Source organism: Zonotrichia albicollis, chromosome 17 (assembly GCF_047830755.1).
Source record: "Zonotrichia albicollis isolate bZonAlb1 chromosome 17, bZonAlb1.hap1, whole genome shotgun sequence".
Classification (NCBI taxonomy): Eukaryota; Metazoa; Chordata; class Aves; order Passeriformes; family Passerellidae; genus Zonotrichia; species Zonotrichia albicollis.
The window spans coordinates 5459223-5478764 of record NC_133835.1 but is presented as its reverse complement, the minus strand read 5'-3'; the positions used below and the strand labels follow the sequence as shown (position 1 = coordinate 5478764).

Sequence of the window (19542 nt, the reverse complement as noted above, 5' to 3'; positions counted from 1 at the left end):
TACATTCCGTTTCAATTTAGTTTAGCAATTCTAGTGATTTAGTTAAATGAAAAGCAATTGTTCCAATTAATAGTATTGAATGTTATTCATCAAAAGTGTCAAAACAGCTGTGTTGGTGCATTAGTAACCTATTCTCTTGTCAGGGATATGGATAATTCCCCGGGATTGCACGGGGGGAACGGCAGAGCAGGCAGGAGCGGGAGCTGCGCATCCCGCAGCGTTAATGACTGCGGGGTCATGGAGCTGCTGTCAGGCTCCACGCCAGCCTGGCAAGGACAGCCGGGCTTCAGCAGGGCAGGGGGTGATCCCAAACACACCAACGTGGCTTTCACCCTCCCCGGTGCCATCCCACAAATGCCCTTCAGGATGGTCTGGCAGGGCAGCACAGGCCTCACAGGCAGCTGTTCCTCTGCTCCCCATCCCACTCCTTCCTTTCTGCAGCAAATCTCCACCTTGCTTTTCCTCAAGCTGCTGCAGGAACAATTAGGAAGCCAAGCCCCAATGAGTGCCAAGCACCATTTTGATCCGTGCTGAGTCCTCGGCAGAGACAGCAGCACTGCAGCAGCTTTTCTCATGGAGATCATCCATCAAAACAGTGATTAAGGAGCTAAGAGGAAAAGTTTGGACATAACCCCTGAATACAATGGGGTAATAAAACACAATGGTGCTGCTGGCCTGGGAATATGACACTCTGGCACAAGACAGAACCTTCTATTTTGGGATAAACAGACCCCGGTCCGAACATGGCGGAGGGCATCCTGGAGCTCATTAATCTGTATGGGAATGACAGAGACAGGATAGCAGGTCTGATAAGGGTTTCCTCCAGCCTTTTCCTCGCACCATGCAGGCCCCTGCAGCCACCTCAGCTATCTCCACTCAATAAGGCTTTATACACTTCCTCCCACGACCCATAATTGCCATCTCAGTGCAGGCGATACTATCGCCTTCCTTTCCTTGCAAATTTCCAGAGCCCTTTTATGGGAGATTAGAAAATCCTGTCTTTTTTGGACTCTGCTGTTTGTTTTCTCCAGGAACCAAAGAAAAACAAATGCATGCCGTGTAGCTGAATTGAAGGACAAGGGGAAAAAATGATGTTAAGGGCTCAGCAGGAACCTGCTGCAGCCTGTGCTGCTCCCTACCCAGGGTGATGCCTTCACCCTCCTCAGGAGCAAGGGAAACCATGACCCAGTCCGATCCCACAGAGCAATGGTGAGATCCTCCTCAGGTCACACCACAAGCCAAGAAATGCAACAGTCTCTTGTCCAAAATGATGTGTCTATTATTTTAAAAAAGCAGTTAGCAGATAAAATCAACAAAAATGTGGGTACTTTCAATGAGAAATGGAGTTAGATACCTCAAGTGAAAGAGAATTCTGCTTTTTCTCCCCGTCTCTGGAGGTACCCTTCAGGCCACACCATCCAGCCTTCCTCATGAAGGTAACAAGGCTTTCCAATGTGATTTTGCTTCCCCTTCCCTACTCCAGTGACTGCCAGGACCCACCCCAGCAGTTACCCTGCTCTAAAACAATCTGAAACAGCCCAGTGCTCTTGCTGAGCACAAGCTAAAGTCAGTGCAGAGCATCACATCACACCAGCACTGCTGGAATTGACATGTTCCTTAACAGAGAGGGAAATAATCTCTTATCTGTGCAAGCCAAAGAGTTTGTTATCACCTGCTCACACTCAGAGGAGAAGTAAGGCTTGAGAAACCTGTAGCTGCAAAAGCCTCCCCAAGCTTTACACATAAAAATGTATAAATCAAGTATCCTCACTAGGTTTGGCACTCCACAAAATCCCCTTTAAGACCTAGCCTGGAACTGTACCTTGTACACAAGCTTTTATCATAAGAGCTTGAAAGCAGACAGAAAAGAGCACCTTAACTCCTGGGCTCTGGGTTTTGTTACAAGCTCTGGTGCTCTGTGCCTCAGGACAAGCTGCTGAAATGCAGCTCCAAGCCAGAGCCATGAACTGAATCCCCCCTTGCTGGGCCAGCACAGGGGAGGGGAAGCAGAAGGCTGGAGAGCTCTCATGTTAAATTCAGAGTGGTGGCCAGAAGAACAGAGAAGCTCTGTGGAGGCCTCCCCATATTACAATTCAGGTTTTTGGCATGAAGGAATCTTATTGGCAACTCTTATTTTCTCATTCCTGCTCAGGATGGTAGGATTTTAAAAGCCTGCAGGGCATAGAAGGTTACTGATAATAAAAGTGTTCATTTTAATACACCAGAATAACTACAGATATGCCTGCTTTGTTGCACATGGCTCCATCTTAGCTGTATTTCAAACATGCCACAAAACATTTATTATGAAAAATAATTAAAGAGCCCCTCATTAATTATTTGTATTACCATAGCACCTAAGGGCATTAATCACACATCAAGAAGTAGTTCAGCAAACACTGCCAGAACACAGTCTGCCCAAAATCAAAATCCAGGACAATGAAAAAGAAACAACTGCACAGACATAAAAGAATGCATGGGGTGATGGCTTAAATCAGCAGGAGAGGCAGCAGAAAACCATGTCCTCTGCCATCAAATTACCTGTGCACAGCCCAGGTGAGGAAGGTTTTTGAGAGGTTGGGTGATAATTAAGAGTCAATAATAAGTGATCAGAATATTGGGAGCCAAACCCAAGGAGAAGATGTGGAAGGAAGTGGGCAACTTGCAGCAGTTGTGGTGCAGAGCCCACAGAGACAGCACTGAGCAACCAGTGTGAGTCAAGTTATGGATCAGGAGGACTCCTGGAAAATCCTTTCCAGCCCCATCCTTTGACTTTACAACAGTTAAAATAATTTTAAAACAGTCAGGAAAGTTCTAACACCAAGTTTGTTAAAGAGGCCCAAATTTTAAGTGTTTCATTAGAACACCGACACCATCCCCTCACTCTGAGAGGCCAGGGCACAAATGTATTGGGATCTGCACTTCACCCATGACAGCCCCCAGGCAACAAATCAAAGCTTCAGCATTCCTCAAGATCATTATCTCCTGCCAAAACTAAACCCTAGAAATAAACAAATACCAGCTTCTGGTCATAATATGGAGCGGAAGCTGAAAATAAAAGCTCAGAGCCTGCTGAGGTGCGAGTAGTAACTCCCTGAGAGGTGAGTAGTAACTAATGCACCAGGTGAGCTCTTCCCACATCTCCATTTCCTACACCAGCCCCAGAGTTCCAGCACAGGCTGGGAGCAGCCATTCCTTCCAAACCATCATTTTCACTGCCCCATCTCTTGGAAAATGGGATGTGTCTTCATGTGGTTAGAGAAAACAGATGTATGTTGTGAAGTGAGCTGAGCAGCAAATAAAGCTGATCCCTCCTACCCACACAAGGTTTTGAGATTTTGGTGTATTAAATAAAAACAAATTTATGTCTGAAGAGCCACTGTTGCATTTCACAGGCCCCATTTTCCTCTCAAGGGGAAGCTCTTGCATTAAATTATTGGATAGAACAGAAGAACTGCTGCATACAGAGATGATAGTGAAAAATGAAATTATTGAAATATAGCACATTACCAAATATGAAATAAACTACTGTATTTTCCGAAATCCCTATTTTATTTTGTCACTGTTGTTAGATTTGTTTCAAAATAAAAACAGGCTTATACGCAGCTGAATAATTAAAAGTGTTGTCTTCATTAGAGAAAAAAAAAAGAAAAAAAAACCCAACATGAAATAGCCCATTTCCCTGGGGAAAAAAAGAAAGTCTAAAACCAGACCAACTTCCCATTCAAAACCTAAAAGAACTGTTCTCCCAAGCCTGACTGTACAGGAATGTGGCTAATACAGACAGGAATTTTTTTTTCTTTAATTATTTAGGTGCATTCTCAGAAGTTAATCAACTAATCTCCTTCTCGATTTCCTAAACCAAGAAAAGGCCAGATGTAGTAATCTATTACAGACACGATATAATTGTACTGTAATCATAACAGAACAATATCTGCACATATGCTTTTGTTAAGCATGGGGCACAGCCTGACACTACTCATTAAGAAACAAATGGAACATTCAGCCACGGCTTTCATTTGATCTTACAGAGATAAGGCTCAGCATTGTTATTCCGGATTTTGTGTGTGTGCAGGACACAAAAGCATTCTCTCTCACAACTGAAAAAAGAAAATAAAACCAAAGCAAACAGGTCTACATGGGCAATTGAGCAGTGGAACAGTATATTCTGCCATTATCACTCTGTAATAACTTAAAAGTCACTCCAAGCACAGAATTAACACCAAAAAACAAGCCCAAAACAGTTATTTCACCCTACTAGAGGCATGCTGGCCATTTTTCTTATGCACAGCATTTTTCACTATCACATCATTGGTATTTTACACATTTAAACCTTCTCTATGCCCTATGCATGAAAACTTCTCAGCATAGCTAGCAGCAATACCAGAAAGGGAAATATCAAACAAGCAGCTGGTGCTGCTTCAGAACTTTCTGAAGGGTGTGCCTGGCAGGAAAGCAGATAAAAAGCAGCAACATGAAATTGCATATGATACAGCACAGTGATGCTACTGCATTATAAATAATGCTGAGGGATGCATTATTTATATGTCTAATATTGGGCTCTCTTATGAAGAAAGGTTCTTTCTCCAGTTTGTCTCCAGTAGTAATAGGCAGGCAGGATCACACAGCAGAGATGGGAAGGAGACATGGCAATCCAGGGAAATTTGGGAGGCAAAACACAGAAAAAGTGAGTGGAGCACTCTATTGCATTTCCTATGTTTAATAAGTTGGAAATCTCAGAAGGTTAGGAGCTCACCTTTCATTCATTTAAACATTCAATAGGGAAAAAAAAACCCTGGATGTTTATTTGAGCCTTATCCCAAGTCTGTGTCCTTTAACAGCTGCACGGAAATGCTTTGAGATTCCTGGCACCTCCACATCTGATCACTGTTTTAAACCAAAACTGGAGTAGTGCTCTACCCCATAAAAGTGTTTAAATTGGCTCTTGCAGAGGGTGGAGCCTCCAGCCCCACCGCAGCTCCATCTTGTAACGCACTCATTTTCTGTTCCTGTGCTGGATTCAGCCCTCTGCACAGATCCAGCAGGAATGCAACTGCTACAAGCACCTCTTTCCTCCCTGCACTGGAAACTCCACCAGCAATTTGCAAACAAGGGTAACTATGAGGGTAAAAGCACAAATAAACCTGGTGGTTAGCCCAGGTCAGAGCACCTATGGGGCCAAATCCAGTTTCTGGCACCACCAACACTTCCCCCTTCACCCAAAAGTTACCAGCTGTAGATAAATGCCTGGAACAAGTTTTATCCCACGGGGTTTCACATCCTGGTGTTGGATATCCACCTTTCATTGCCATTTACCCACAAAGCTGAGATATGGACAGAAATCCCAGCCACTCATGGGCACCAAGGGGTAAGAGCCTTCTCTGGAGTTTGGGTGGATGTCCAGTTTGGTCTGCAAAAAATAAATCAGTTCCAGTAGGTCAGAAACTGCTCTCAACATTGAGCACAGGGCTGTTGTTTAAGTTAATGAGCCCCACCACTGTCTAATGCAGCCCAGGCAGGGCCTTGGGGGAAATTCAAGTGCTCTGGTGCTTTGCTGCTGTTGTTGCTTCAGTCCAGCTTTACCGCATAAAAGCAAACTAGGCCTGAGCTTGGGACCATGGTGCTGACAGTCACATGAGCTCATCCTTACAGCTTTCTTTTGTTCTTGGAGTTGCAGAAGGAAAAAAAAGGCTTGAAGACCAGAATGGGACAATGATCCCAAAAGATAGCTGGTGGGTGCTTCTTTTTGAAGTACATTTCATGCAACCATTCACTCCAAACCCACTGTTTTGGAAACTTGCTTTCACAATCCTGTGCTCCGAGGTCCCAGATTGTCCAAATTCCACATACTATTGCTGAAAATGTTTTATAGTTCCATGTCTGACTGAATCAGCCTCCAAAAACCATCCTACTAAAACCCAGTAAAACAGCTCCAAAATAAGGGTGACCAGCAGAAAGGAACTGAGGATCTTCTTCAAGATTGAATGTTATCTTCCAAGTACAAATATTTCTTATGCATCTTTTCAAAGCAGTGTTTAAGCACATCCAGTCACATTTTGGTTCTCCCCTGCAGGCCTTTTGCTGCCTCTTCATCTTTGTTAACAAAGCATTTAAAGAGCAGGAGGTTCCCAGCTCAGGGGCCACAGTGAAGGGCTCAAAGCCTCTTCTTCCAACCTCATTTCTCAGAGTAGCACAGGTAGGGAAAGTAATTGGCATCATACCATTTAGATTCCTACAACAATCAGCAATTTTTCCTGAATGCTTCCAACTGAGGCCAAAACACCCCAACCTAGACCCAGTACCATGAGAAACGTGTTCATTTTAAAGTGTTCTGGACTTCCACAGCTGTGCACAGGCTGGGCACACCCTGCAGCTTCCAAACTGAAAGCAAATGAGGGATGCTCAGACAGACTGCATTACACAAATCAGTCACAAGGCTTGGTCTGCATTTCCACAGGACTGACTCCTTCAGCTTGGCATAGACAAACTGTCTTTTCCTGTTACAGGGCTCATAAGAGGGATGCAGAGCTGACACCACCTCATCCCAAGATGTGAAGCTTGCCAGGAGTTCAGTTTTAGCCCACAGATTCAAATTTTTTGTGCCCTGCCACTCATGACCATCCTTGAGATGAGGAGTTCCCCCAGTGCACAAAGCCCAAAGTCAAATCACATCATGGAGCTCAGTTTATGCAAAACAGAATTGCCAGATAAATTTTTACAGTCAAATCTACCCAGCACTGCTGATCCAAGTTCTCCACTTTGCTGTGCAATTTCAGACACAGCTTAAAGGGGAGAAGCCAAAAGAATCTAAAAATTAAAAACCACTTTCCCCATATTCCACTCAGCAGCTGTCATAAAGAAAATGCAAGTGGAGTGATTAATTCCTCCACTTATTCTGATGCAAGAGCATCAGCCTCTCAGATTTGGGCTTTATTACTATGCTCTGCCTCCCCAGGCCAATCCTAAGAGTCAAAATTTGACAAATTTCATACTGTGAGGCTTTTAAACAGTCAAATATTGCTTTATTATTTAGAACATCATTTTTGGGTTTTGTTTCCAGCTGTATGTAGTACTGAAGTTTGCATTAATGCCTTGCATTATATCATCCTTATCAGACAAGTTCCCGAGGTACAGCTGATTCTCCTTTTTGATTTTCTACAAGAGCTATTAAAAATGCTGACCAAAGAATATAGATTTTCATTAATATTTCCTCTTCTTTTGATCTGTTCCTTTGATTTACCTGACTCTACAATCCAAATAATCAGAGGAGTTCCTGTCTTTCATGCAACAAATGCAATGCCAAAATTTAATCAAGCCAAGCTTTTTAAGATGTGGGGGAAGAGAGGCAGTACATTTAAAGGGCTCTTCCTCACCCTGCTTCTCCCCAGATGGTTTTGGGAAAAGCAGACCCCAAGAAGATGCACCATTCAAGTATCCAACAGCATTAGTGATTTCAGGGGGAATTTTCTGCTTTGTGGGCATGAAAAACATTTCTGCAAACAGCAAGGCTGCTGAGGGTGAGAATTGAGACTGAGATGGAGACAACCTTTTTCTTTAGGCAGGGGGAAACAAGGTGTTGTTCTTGTGTTTTCTCCACTCTGTCTCTTGCTTCAGCAGCTGATATGTTCTCAGGACATCCAGCTGACCGTACACTTATTTTTCAACCCTGTTTTGGCATCAGGTTACTGTCTTTATTCCTTTTGGTATTGTTCCTGCACAGGAAGGCAGGAAAATACTTTTCCAGGCTCTTAATATGTGTTTGTTTTCCCTCACTGTTGTTCATTCTGTTTACACAGTGGCTGTTTTCCTTCATCTCTGATGATGAAATTTAAACTCTCCCCTAAGAGAGAGAGATTTCAGGGAGTGGAAAATACAAAGGCAGCATAATGGAGCAAACAGAAACTTTGCTTTCTGCACTCTTGAGGAGTCAGCCTTGACCCCAAGATGCCCAAACCAGTTGCAAGTGTAACATGTGCACTTTTGGATTGAGCCCAAATGCCCTTGTTTTTGTGCTATTTCCACATTGGTGAATGAGGGGACAGATGTGGTGCAGAGAAGTCAGTGCACCCCAAACACTGTGCTGCAATCACTCCAGTGCCATTATATCACACCAGAACAGCTCTGCTCAGGAGCCCTTCAGCTGCTCCCGGTGATTGCTGCTCCAACCCAGCTCCAGCACATACCTCAAATATATGGATAACTCAGAAATCAGAGAATTCCTAATTCACCGCCCTCTGCCTCAGAGTCAAAATTACTCGTGGGGTCTGACATTAAAAAATACAATTACCTGCAGGGTGGTGAAAGCAGCCATTATCTGAGTGTGACTATAGCTGTGTGTAGATGCATTTCTAGATCTGTAGTTACTCAGCTTTCTTCCACATTTCCAGTACTAACGTGGTGATGCAATCATTTGTATATGCAAATGATGGGGACACTTCAATAACCAAAGTTCTAACCAGGAGAGGTTCTACCTCCAAGGAGAGGTATGCCAACTAACATAGAAGTTTAGGTGATGCGTGCAATCAAATAAAGGAAACCTGCAGCTTCTCAAAAAAGGGCCAGAATGGCTTCCAACCAGCTAAACCACAAACAAATCAGCTTTGCTGATAACCTAGAAGAAGACTCTTCCTTGTTTCTTTCTTTTGAAATAAAATAAAGTAGATCTGAAGACTCTAAATCCTCACAAATTCTTGCCACATCACCCCTTTCAGTGAAAGCCTTGAAGCCTCAACCTTCAAGCAAACACTCTTGGTTTTTTTCACAGAAAAGGAGTGCCAGTTCCCTGTCTGACCATCCAGGAGTAATTTGCAGCCACACTCAGAGTATCTGCACTGGGACTGAGGCCCCTGCACACCCACAGCCAACAACCAGCTTGACCACAGAGCAGAGTCTCAGATATCTTGATCCTTAGAACAATTTAATCATGGTGCAATAGCAAAATAACTGCTTGAGATGCCTCTGAGCAGGGATCCCACAGAAAGGAGACCATGGGCTTTTAAAGCCCCACAGTCCAAGAGTACCAAATTCTGGAGTCCCTGAGTGTCCCTCCCCTGGCAGTGCCACAGTTCTGTGTCCCTGTGTGTCCCTCCTTGTGACAGTACCACAGGTCTGTGGTACCATGGGCTTTTACACCCTCACCATCCAAGGGTACCAAATTCTGGAGTCCCTGAGTGTCCCTCCCTGTGGTAATGTCACAGGTCTGTGTCCCTGAGTGTCCCCACCCTGGCTGTGCCACAGGTCCTTGTGCCCTTTGTTGTGCAAAAGCTCAGCAGTTCTCAGCCTCTATCCTGGGGCTCCCACCCAGAGCCCAAGTGCAGCTACATCCTGAGCCCCCAGCACTGGAGGGATCCCCAACAGACCCTTTCTCTCCCACTTTGCCCTCAAGGAAAGGGCTGGCACCATCATCCCCCCTTCACAGACCTGTTGGCTGTCCCAGTTTCACCGGTGCTATAACTGGGATTCACACCCCACCATTTCACTGAGCATCCTCCACATCCTTTGTTCTCACAAGGGATGACCTCATCTCAGACCAACTCCAACTGTTTTCCACAGTGATATAATTCCCATACCTAATTCCATATGGCCAGAGCAAGGTTTGAGCAGGAATAACCTGGAGCCTGAAACCACAGAAGGGGACCCACAGCCCTGCATGACTTCATAGGTGACCTCTATTGGTCAGGGGCCTTCTCCCCATCCCACCAAAGCTTTGTGTCCAAAAGTAGAAACAGCTTTTAATCTCCTATTAAAATTATGCAAGAATGAGCCCACAGGTTATTTTGGAGACATCCAGAAAGATCCCTGAACCATCAGTAAAATTCTAGGAATCAATAGCCAGCTCAGGAAGGCAAAGGAGGAAACATAAAAGAAAAATACTCCTCTGAGTATACCATTATTGTTAAATATCACCATTCCAAATGTAAGAGATAAATTTCCAAGTGTTACAGCAGGTCTCAGAACCCTATTAATAGAAATTAGAGGGAAGTCTAATAGAAAAAGACAGAGAGGAAGACATTCTCTGCACTGCTCCCTGGGGAAGGTGAGAAAAGACTGAAAGATGACACTTTATCTCTTCTAATTCTCGTGGGACCCATAATCACAGCATTCATTCAGCAAATAATAATAATAAATATGGTCTGAAGCGACTCCAGCTATTTCAGCTTTAATAAATGGGCTGAAATAGAGGCAAATTCAGATACAGAGAGCATCTTTTCAATAAAATCTGATAGGGTTATTAATAACATTAATGGAGTACCATGCTGTCTCCATTTTGTTAATAGTTGCCTTGTTCTCCCCCAGTCCATTCCCCACTCCCATGCACAGACACAGACAAACACACACACACTTCTCCCTCCAGTGATGACAAATTCAGACTGTCAGCTTTCTGCTGGCAATGCATCCCAAGAATTAGTCAAATTTGACATGATTTTATTGTTTTATGGGAACTGCCAACAGGGATTTTTCTGCCTGAAGTACATTTATATCCTGGTTCAAATCAGATCCTGGCTTAGTTCATGGCCACAAGGAGGATAAGCCAGGAAACCTGCAGCTCCTCAAGGACAAAAAATTATGGCTGAGATGGGATGCTTAGAGCCTTCCTCCAGGTAACTGTGCTTTTGTTTTCACTTGTCCTTTACTCTTGGGACAGCTTTTCCTTTCAGCTTTTTGTTCCTCTATCAGGGAATCATCCCCAGTGCATGGCCACAGCATTTGGGCTGCTGGTCCAAACCCAGACTTTTAAACTCTGAAAATCCTTGCTCACAGTTTTAGAAGAGCTGAAAGACTCTCAGCAGAAGAACAAGTGCAAGGAGGTGGATTTACCCATTTTATTCTAAATGGAGAGTTTAAAAATGTTATCCTTTCATTTTTGTTCTCCCTCCTCTCCCTTTTTTATGAAATAAAATCTGACCTCTCTCTCACCATACCCCATGAAAAAACAACTATTGATTCCAGTTGTACAAGACTAAGGGTTCCTGATAATTTAAAATTCACCCTCTTTTATCCCATTTCACAGCAGTATTTTCCAATAGTCAGGTTTTTACAGACTTAGTGAGATTAAAAAACCATGTTCTTTTCCCTTTTCCTGTTATCTTTTCAGCTGTGACTTCCATAAAATCATTTTGGTTAGCAAACAAGATGGCTATATGATTAAAGAAAAAAAAAAATGCATCTCCTTTTCCTCATCCCCACCTCTAGATGGGGGAAGGAGCAGCCAAAGCCAAAGTATTTTTTATCACAGCATTTCCCTTGCAAGGAGACCAAAAAAAAGAAGAAAAAGAAAAGAGAAATAGAATTATAGAGTTGCAGAAAAATGAAATGTTTGAACAGAAAATAATTTCCCTAACTTGTAGCCTGGAGGCATAACCTGTCACAGCTCTGCAGGAATTGAACAGTCAGGGAGTTCAAGTTTTTTGCAGCTTACCATAAACTAGTATGCTCAGTCACATCATCCTCAGAAGACAGGGGTTTGAAGGAGCCACTGTATTTAGAACAGCACAAGTGATTCGAGGGTTTAATAGAATTAGAGGGAGCCATCAGCAGCCAAACACAGATGGAGATTAGATGGAAGGTGACAAAAAAATTCCCAAACCACACGCCACACTAAAGACAGGGAGCTAAGTGGTAATTCTATTTTAAGCTCTTCTAGAGACCATGGACTCATCAGCTCATATCCTACAAGAATTCACCCTGTTTTACATAGTGGTACCCAGAATAAGTGACAGATTTCCAATGAAACAGAGAGCATCACACTGTGAGTGTGTCAGTGTGGTGGGCCAGCCTCAGAGGCTGCTCAGCAGAGGAGAGCCCCAGAGCATGCCCTGCCTTCTGAAAGGGGGGGAACAGGGCTAAGAAAGGAAAAAATAAAAAACAAAATCTTGGAAGAAATTAACTGCTTTAAAATCCGCATTGAACAGATCAGGCAAGATTCTCTTCTTACATCTGCAGCTTCTTCTCCCTTGATCTTTACAGGCTTGTGCTGGTCTGAAATCAATGCAGAAAGCACAGTGAGGTGCAAGTCCTGGAGGCTTTTTTTGTTCAGCTGAACAAAATAAGATTTTTCCTAAGATATTTTCTGTCCTCATCAGGACCATACAAACACTGTGGAGTTGATACTGTCCCAAATGCTGCTCTGAATGGCTCATGGGTCAAACCAAATTACAAACTCTGCCAGAGACACAGGTGGATTATGGATTGGCAGCACCTGTCTGGAAAAGTGCAGAGTAAGAGAAACACTGAAGAACCCCCAAACTGGCAAGAGGAGGATTGTTACTCATTCTCAGGCCAAAAATACTTCTCTATTTTTCCACTATATCACACTATGAAAAGTTCTCCCATGAAGAAAGCAAGATCTATACTGGGAAACCCCTAGAACAAAGTCAGAGCTGACCTGATGCCAGAGCTTCTCCCTGCTTTTATTGGCTCTGTTTGCATTTCCCATGCTCCTATGGGACAAATTCCCCTTTACTGGGATGTGCTCTAAACTGTCACAGGTCAGGTCTCAAATTGCTACAGGTATCCAAATCCTTGAGCTATCCAAGTACTCTCTCCTTGGAAAAACACATCTCTGCCATCCCTACCCCAAAGTGTGACACATCCTCCTCGAGAGAAATAAGGTATCTTCCCATGCTGTGCAAACCCAGGGCACAGGGAATATTTCTGTGTCTGCTCTGGGGTGCCCTGGCCCCCAGAGCAGCACTGACTCTGACCCTCATTCATGGAGAAAGTTTCCTGGACTTCAAGATAGACTGGAATCCACAAAAGTGTGCAACAGATTATAGAGAGTAGTGTAGGTGTATCACTTGGTGAGGAATTGAGGTTTTGGGATTTTTAATGTGTTGTGGATGGAAGCAAGATGGAGGGCACAGGGTGTCACACTGGGTTTCTTCCTTCTTCTCCATGGGTTTGGGTGGCATTTTGTAATTGGGCAGAAAAGTCCCCATTGCAGCTCTGCAGGATCAGTTACTGGGTTAAAAGGGAAAATAATCCAGGTGTCAGTTCTTAATTGGATAGTTTAGTTTTAAAAGACCTTGTAACAAAAGATTGTTGGCCATTTTGTGCCTTCTAATGAAAAGCTGCTAAGCTCACAGTAGTGAGACTGTTTTACTGATAAGAAATAATAAACACCTGAGTCCCAACATGAACTACTGCCTCAAGTGCCTTCAATCCAGACCCAGGGAAACCCCCACATGCAAGATCCAGCTCTGACCATAATTCCCTTTTTACAGAAAACCCACACTGGTACCATCCTGACCCAAACCCACAGGTTTCCAGCCCTAGACCCTGCATGAGAGAGTCTGCAATAAAAGCAGTGCCTCAGTGCCACCTGAATGCACCTTATTTGCATTCGGGTGCCCAGCTCTGGGTTACCTATAACACACAGGTGCTTTCCTTTCCCATCTCCACTGGGACATGGGGTTAACTTCATTGCTTTTAGCTGAGCTGATGTTCAAGTTAGCAGCTGGGACAATTTGTTGAAGGTCAGAGGGAAGATTTCAGTCATCTGCAATCTGCACCCGTACCTCCCAGTGCTCCTCTAGCATCCTACCACCAGATCTTATTTTCTCTCTACAAAGAGCTCTTCCTCAAAAGAGGGAAATATCAGGAAATCAGCACTCAGAGGCAACACAGGGAGAAAAGCACTCACACGGAGCTGCCAAACCAACACCTGCCTCTCTGGCTTTGCCCATTTACCCCTTGAACAAAGGGAGGAAGCCACAGCGTGACCTGCAGGGAGCAGGGGCTTCTCCGAAGCACTCCGTGTGACCCCGGGGTAATGAACAGAATTAATATGGCAAAGCCTCTAACACAGCACCACTTCCCAGCAGCACAGCCACAGCCTCTAATTGATTAGTCCATAAAAATCTGTGCACTAAATTGAAAGGAGCTGCACTAATTCTCTTTTATGTTAAATTTCTGTCTTTCTCCTTTATCGAATCCTTCGTCGAATGTCCCTTTTGCTGCCTATTGTGGGCTTGCTCTGGGCCTGTTTTCCTCTTGCCCAGATTAAGTACCTAATCAAAATCTTGTCTCCCTTAATGGCATAAAATTGAAAGATAGATATTGCACTTTACACAGCTGATTAAACACTAGAATGTGGCTAAATGCTTTACAGGGCTTGTTACATTAACTAACTCTGTCATCTGCCAGCTATCTTATAATTGCATATGCTCATGTTGCCACTGGTGAAGCCAAGGTAAGATTTCTTTTCTCTCCATTACCCCTTTCCAGTCTCCCTCCCTCCACATTGCCACCCACCAGGGCTGTGTCAGAGAGGAGCTTCTGACTCCCCTGCAACAACCACCTGAAGAAAACCTGGTTTTGGTGCTGGTTAACTGTAGTTTTCTGTTTGTTCAACATTCAGTCATTGGTTTGTGTTCATCTAAAGTGACTAATGTGATGGCAAGGGACAGTAAATATACATTTTCTTTCTGAAGGAAACAATGCTGCCTGCACTTCTTATCAGCTTTAATGCTGGGCACCTTGTTTCATAAGGCTGGACAAAGCAAGGATAGGAAAAACCCCCAAAAGTGTTAACACTACTTTGTTTAAGAACACATTTTAAAAAATCTGAACTTCCCACTGGCTCATCAAAGCAGGATCACATGTAGGTATCCAGTGTTGCATGTCTTGGCTTTTTTCTTGCACTGTAATAATGATGCAGATGGGCTTTTTGGAAGACTTACAAGTCTATCCCAGCTGATTTGCCTTTCAGACAAGAGTTTCACCTTCTGCAAGGCATTCCCAGAGAATGATCCCTAAATACAATCTTCAACTAGATTGCTTCAAGAAAGAAAACAGCAAACCAACCCAGAAAAGCTATTCCAAAAATCTTTTTGTAAGAAAGAAATAGAGATTTTGTTACATATTCTTAGGAACAGTTAACAACTGAAACACTAATCAGGGCTTGTATTTTGTTTAGGATACAAACCATGTTGCCAAATACTCTGCAAAGATGTACCTTGTTGTCTTTGTCATCCACAGACCCGGGAATTTTATTAACAGACCTTTACGTAAATATTTCTATATGAATTGCTTTAAAGCAATTGCCAAAACACTCCTCCCCTTTAATACAGAAAATAGACTGCACATTACACCCAGCCTGTAAAACATGGAAAATTTCCTCCTGACCCCAATCTTTTACAAAGAATCTATTTGTTAAGCAATAAAACAACCCATCATCCATTTCTGGTCCATATATATTACCCTAAAAACCTTTTTCCTATTTCCAAATTCCACTGCAGAAAGTGCTAAAAGTCTCTTTGCCACTTCCTTTCTAATTCTGCACCTTCTCATGCAGAAGCAGGACTCCAGCCGGACAAGGAGTCTCTGTCTGGGAGCCAGTCACTCTGGGGAGCTGCATTCACAGCCAGACAATAAAGCCACCACTAAGCTTTGCCCTAAAAACACTCAAAGGCCCAATTTTCTTCCCATGGGCTCAGCAATAAGGCTTTACTAGGTGGGTTCTCCCTCCCCAGTTCACATGGCTGCTAAATCAAGTTGAGCTGAAGCAGACATTACAAATCTGCTGGCAATTAATAATCGATTAATTGTTTTCTTATCCCACCAGGATGCTGCACCTTCCCATCTTGCATTTGTTGGTTCCCTCTTGAAACCACACAAATTAGTTCATTGTACCATTGTTAATGGTTCATAAAAGCTTACTAGAGGCTATTATGAAATCTTTACTAAGTGCTTGTTTTAAATATTCATGAAGGCACAATATATACTTTAATAAGACATGTAGCAAGTTACAAAACTGAACCCTGCACTAAACATTTACGTCCCAGGAAAGATTAATTTGAAAGGAAAATATCCACAGAAAATAAGGCACCCACAACTCTCTCGTAATCTACCTTTTTCTTGATCTACAATATAATCTTGTCAAATCCTTTTGCCTGCAGTTTCACTTATTAAAATTCTTTGGTTTAACAAACATACCAATTCCAAATTTCCTCCTGGAGTAGGAGGATATTCCCCTTAACGTGTAGATCAATATGCAACAGTAGATAGCAAAACTCATTTGGCAAGTTTCAAGAAAAAGCTGTAAGTTCAAGATTGATCTGCAGGTACCAAACATAGATGGAAATTTACTCAGGAATCAGCCAAAACCCACCTCAAACTGGTCATTCAATACAGACAATTCTTCAACAGTAAGCATTTTCTAAACAGAAAAATGAATGACTCTGTGACCTGCCACACTATTTCCTATTGCTGACTTTTGAGCTGGACCCACAATTTAGAGTAGTTCATAAAAGCAAGACCAACTTTGACAATTTTGTCCTAGTGCTTAGTGGACATTTGGCCAAAGCCACGTTCCCTTGGCAGTCCTGCAATTCAGCACAACTGTCACAGCCCTTCTAGCAGAGGCACAGCAATCCAGCAGGATGTTAAATCTACTTACAGAAGAATAGGATGAGGAACAAAGTTTTACCAGTTCTAACCAATGCCATCAATCCTTCACTTTCAGGATCAGATTCACAAAAATACATATTGAATTCTTATATGTATATCAAGTCCCGGTGCTCTGATCTCTATTAACAGCCCTGCAATGGAAGAAGGATTGCTGACACTTGCTGAACTTCACACCCACATTCCAACACTGTTTCTTCTCTCCTTACCCCAAAAATGAGTTACAGCAGCTTGTGGAGGTCTGAAGGGGATGGGGAGGGCAGCACTGGGGTAAATGATCCCTGACAGAGGGGGAGAGGAGCTGAGAAAATTCCTATTCAGAGTTCTCCGCTTTTTTTTTGTTTTGCAAATGGTTTTCCAGTATAGAAATATCTGGAGATCCACAAAAGATGCAAAGCAGCGTCCCTCAGTAGTGCTGGACATGTACACTATGTGGAAAGCTGGTCCTAACCCAATCAGTACAGCAGTTACCAGGCTGTATCCATCAGTTTGCATCCTGGGGTCTGTCCTCTTCCACAGACCCTCCAGGCAGGGAGGGCTGGAGGAGGAACTGGACACAAACCTGTGAAAAGCCATGGAAGAGAAGTCCAAGCAAGAAATCAGGAACTACAGCTGTTTTCAACAGAATAGTGTCTGTGAGGTATCAGTGATGGCTGAAAAAGCCTCACCAGCAGCACCCAAATGAGCTTGGAGCTGCTTAACTGGACAAGAGGCTCTGATTACCCTTCTGAGATGGTTTCTGGGTTTATTCATAAGAAAACTAAAGTATGAGAACATTACCAAAAAGAGCAAGATAATTCCTTCACTTTAAACCCCTGCATCTTCTTTGCTGATGCTCACTTCTCAATTCCTGTTCCATTTCTCCCCAGGGACTGTTTGATTAAATATATGTGAATAAAAAGTATCCATTCCCTTTTGAACTAGGTTAAATTAACAGTGACCTGAATCAGACCCCACAGTCCTGACAGCAATTACTTATCAATGAATCATTATCCATCTCTAAACACAATTCCTTGCTCTTTCCTGATTTCTTGAAGTGTGTTAAAGGAAAAAAAAGGCACGTTACCTTTTTTGCCAAATTTCTTGAAGTGTATAAAAAAAAAAAAGCAGAAATAATTCTACAAAGTGAGGATTTTGCCAGGGGTGTGGGATGGACACTAGACAAAGAACAGACATAAGGGGAACAGAAAACTGTTACCATGTTCTGACCTCCTTTTATGATTTTTTTTTCACATTTCCAAAAGACAATCAGAAACTGAAAGTGAACTCAGATCCAAATGGAAACAAGACAAAAAATGTCAACTATTTTACTATGACCACAGTTGCTATTTTAACACTTTATTTTCTTCTTTCCTGGTCATAGCATGCAGTGGGGAAGTGAGCTCAAACCATGAGGAGTAACTTTGGGGTTCCTAATTCTAATTCAGAGAAATATTTTGCTGAGATTTTCTAAGATTCCTGTGTATTTGTTGGCCACACAGAACAACAAGACCTCTTGTACTTATTCTGGAAATTTTAAAAAGCTTTTCAAGACAGTTCCTATAAAACAGATGAGAAATGCTATCATTATACCTCTCATACCAGCAAATCTCAGGGCAGCCCAGCAGCAAAACAGACACATCTTTAGAGCAAGAGATTCCTCTCAGCTGGTGTCAGAGATTTGCTCAAGTGGAAATTAAAGGTCTTACTGCCGGATTTTAGAGTTGTTGTGCTGCATGCCCCAGCTTTACACACTGAAACAAGATCTATTTTTCAAGCCCTGAATGAACTTGACAGCTGAAGACATTTGTCCCACTTGCCACAGTAAAGGAACTGCCAATAACTCCTGGTCTTGAAGGAACTCATTCGGTCACATTTAAAACAAAGTGTTTAAAACACTGTCCCAAACTCTGACCCTTACCTGAAGCTTCCAGAGAGATCTCCAGGTCAGCAAGGCAGCCTGGCCAGGCTGGAGCACTCCTGGTCATCAATCCCAGCTCACCAAAGCTGCTTCACTTTGCCAGGAGCTTCCACTATTGAGCAGCTCAAAGTGAACTTCCATGGTCCACACCACAGCAGCAGCTGAAAGACAAAGAGCAGTAGCATTATTTAAAAAGTCACAGTGAGGTGCTAGTTTTAAAATACTGACAAGTAGAAAAAAAAAAATCCAGATAGAAGACCAGCACTGCCATCCTTCCATTTCAGGTGGGACAGCCTCCAGAAAGGGCTACATCCAGGTCTCAATAAGCACTGAGACCTCTGTGTTCCTGATCCAAAAGTAAAACACCTTTGTACTGTACTGAATGATAAAAGGGAGAACAAACCCTCTTTTCACACTCTTCCCACATCACTTAACCCCACTGACCTCAGAAAAATTGTTCCTAATCTCTCTTTTTCATCCTGGACATGATCTCAGAAGTGGACTGGGCATTGCTGAGTTTACTGATACACAATTATAGTTTGGTCTATATTTAAAAATGAAGATTGGCAAAGCTACAGAAAACTGAAGGTTTGCAAATTTTCATTATTTGGAGTCCTGTCTAGATTTCAATTTCATTAAAGACTTTAAATTTAGAATGGTTTGGACATAAGATTCTCTGTTTTGTCCATCTATAAGTATCAGACAACCATTGTCCAAAACAGAAAGTGAGTAAATAAATAAATAATTCATATAACCAGAATTTAACCCTAATGAATTCAATCCCTTTTTACTGTAAAGGGAAAGTTATGCTTGCAGGCATAGTTTGGGCCTTGTTTTTAAATGCAGAGAATAGTAAAATAGATGCAATGTTTATGAATTATTAAAACCTGCACAAGGATTTCTTTTTCCTCTTCCACAGCTTCTTGTTTAATCCTTGTTCATTGTTGGGGGCTCTGGGGATGAGTGACATTTAACACATTTCTGCTGTGCTTCCTTATCCACTGACAAGGGGGTAGAGGGAGCCACACATACACATAAACATTTGCAGATTACAAATGTTCCAAACTTTCATTTCTTCTCACTGCCTACACCCCCTGAACCAAGTCTCTTGCACAGAGAAGACAGATAAATTCCCATCTGGAAGAGTGTCCCAATATCATCACTTCATCTGTTATGTGAATGAGAACTTTAATCACCTTAGAAGGAACAGATTAACAGATTAATTAAGGATCAACAAA

General features: G+C 42.7%; 1 long non-coding RNA gene across 1 annotated transcript in view; it reads right to left on the bottom strand.

Moving 5' to 3' along the window:
* The window catches only part of LOC141731099 (uncharacterized), a 197026-nt gene that overhangs the window by 124610 nt on the left and 52874 nt on the right, over positions 1-19542 (bottom strand). Inside the window, exon 3 of the long non-coding RNA XR_012583023.1 lies at positions 18305-18465. This is a non-coding gene — a long non-coding RNA (uncharacterized LOC141731099). The remainder of the gene's footprint in view (positions 1-18304; positions 18466-19542) is intronic.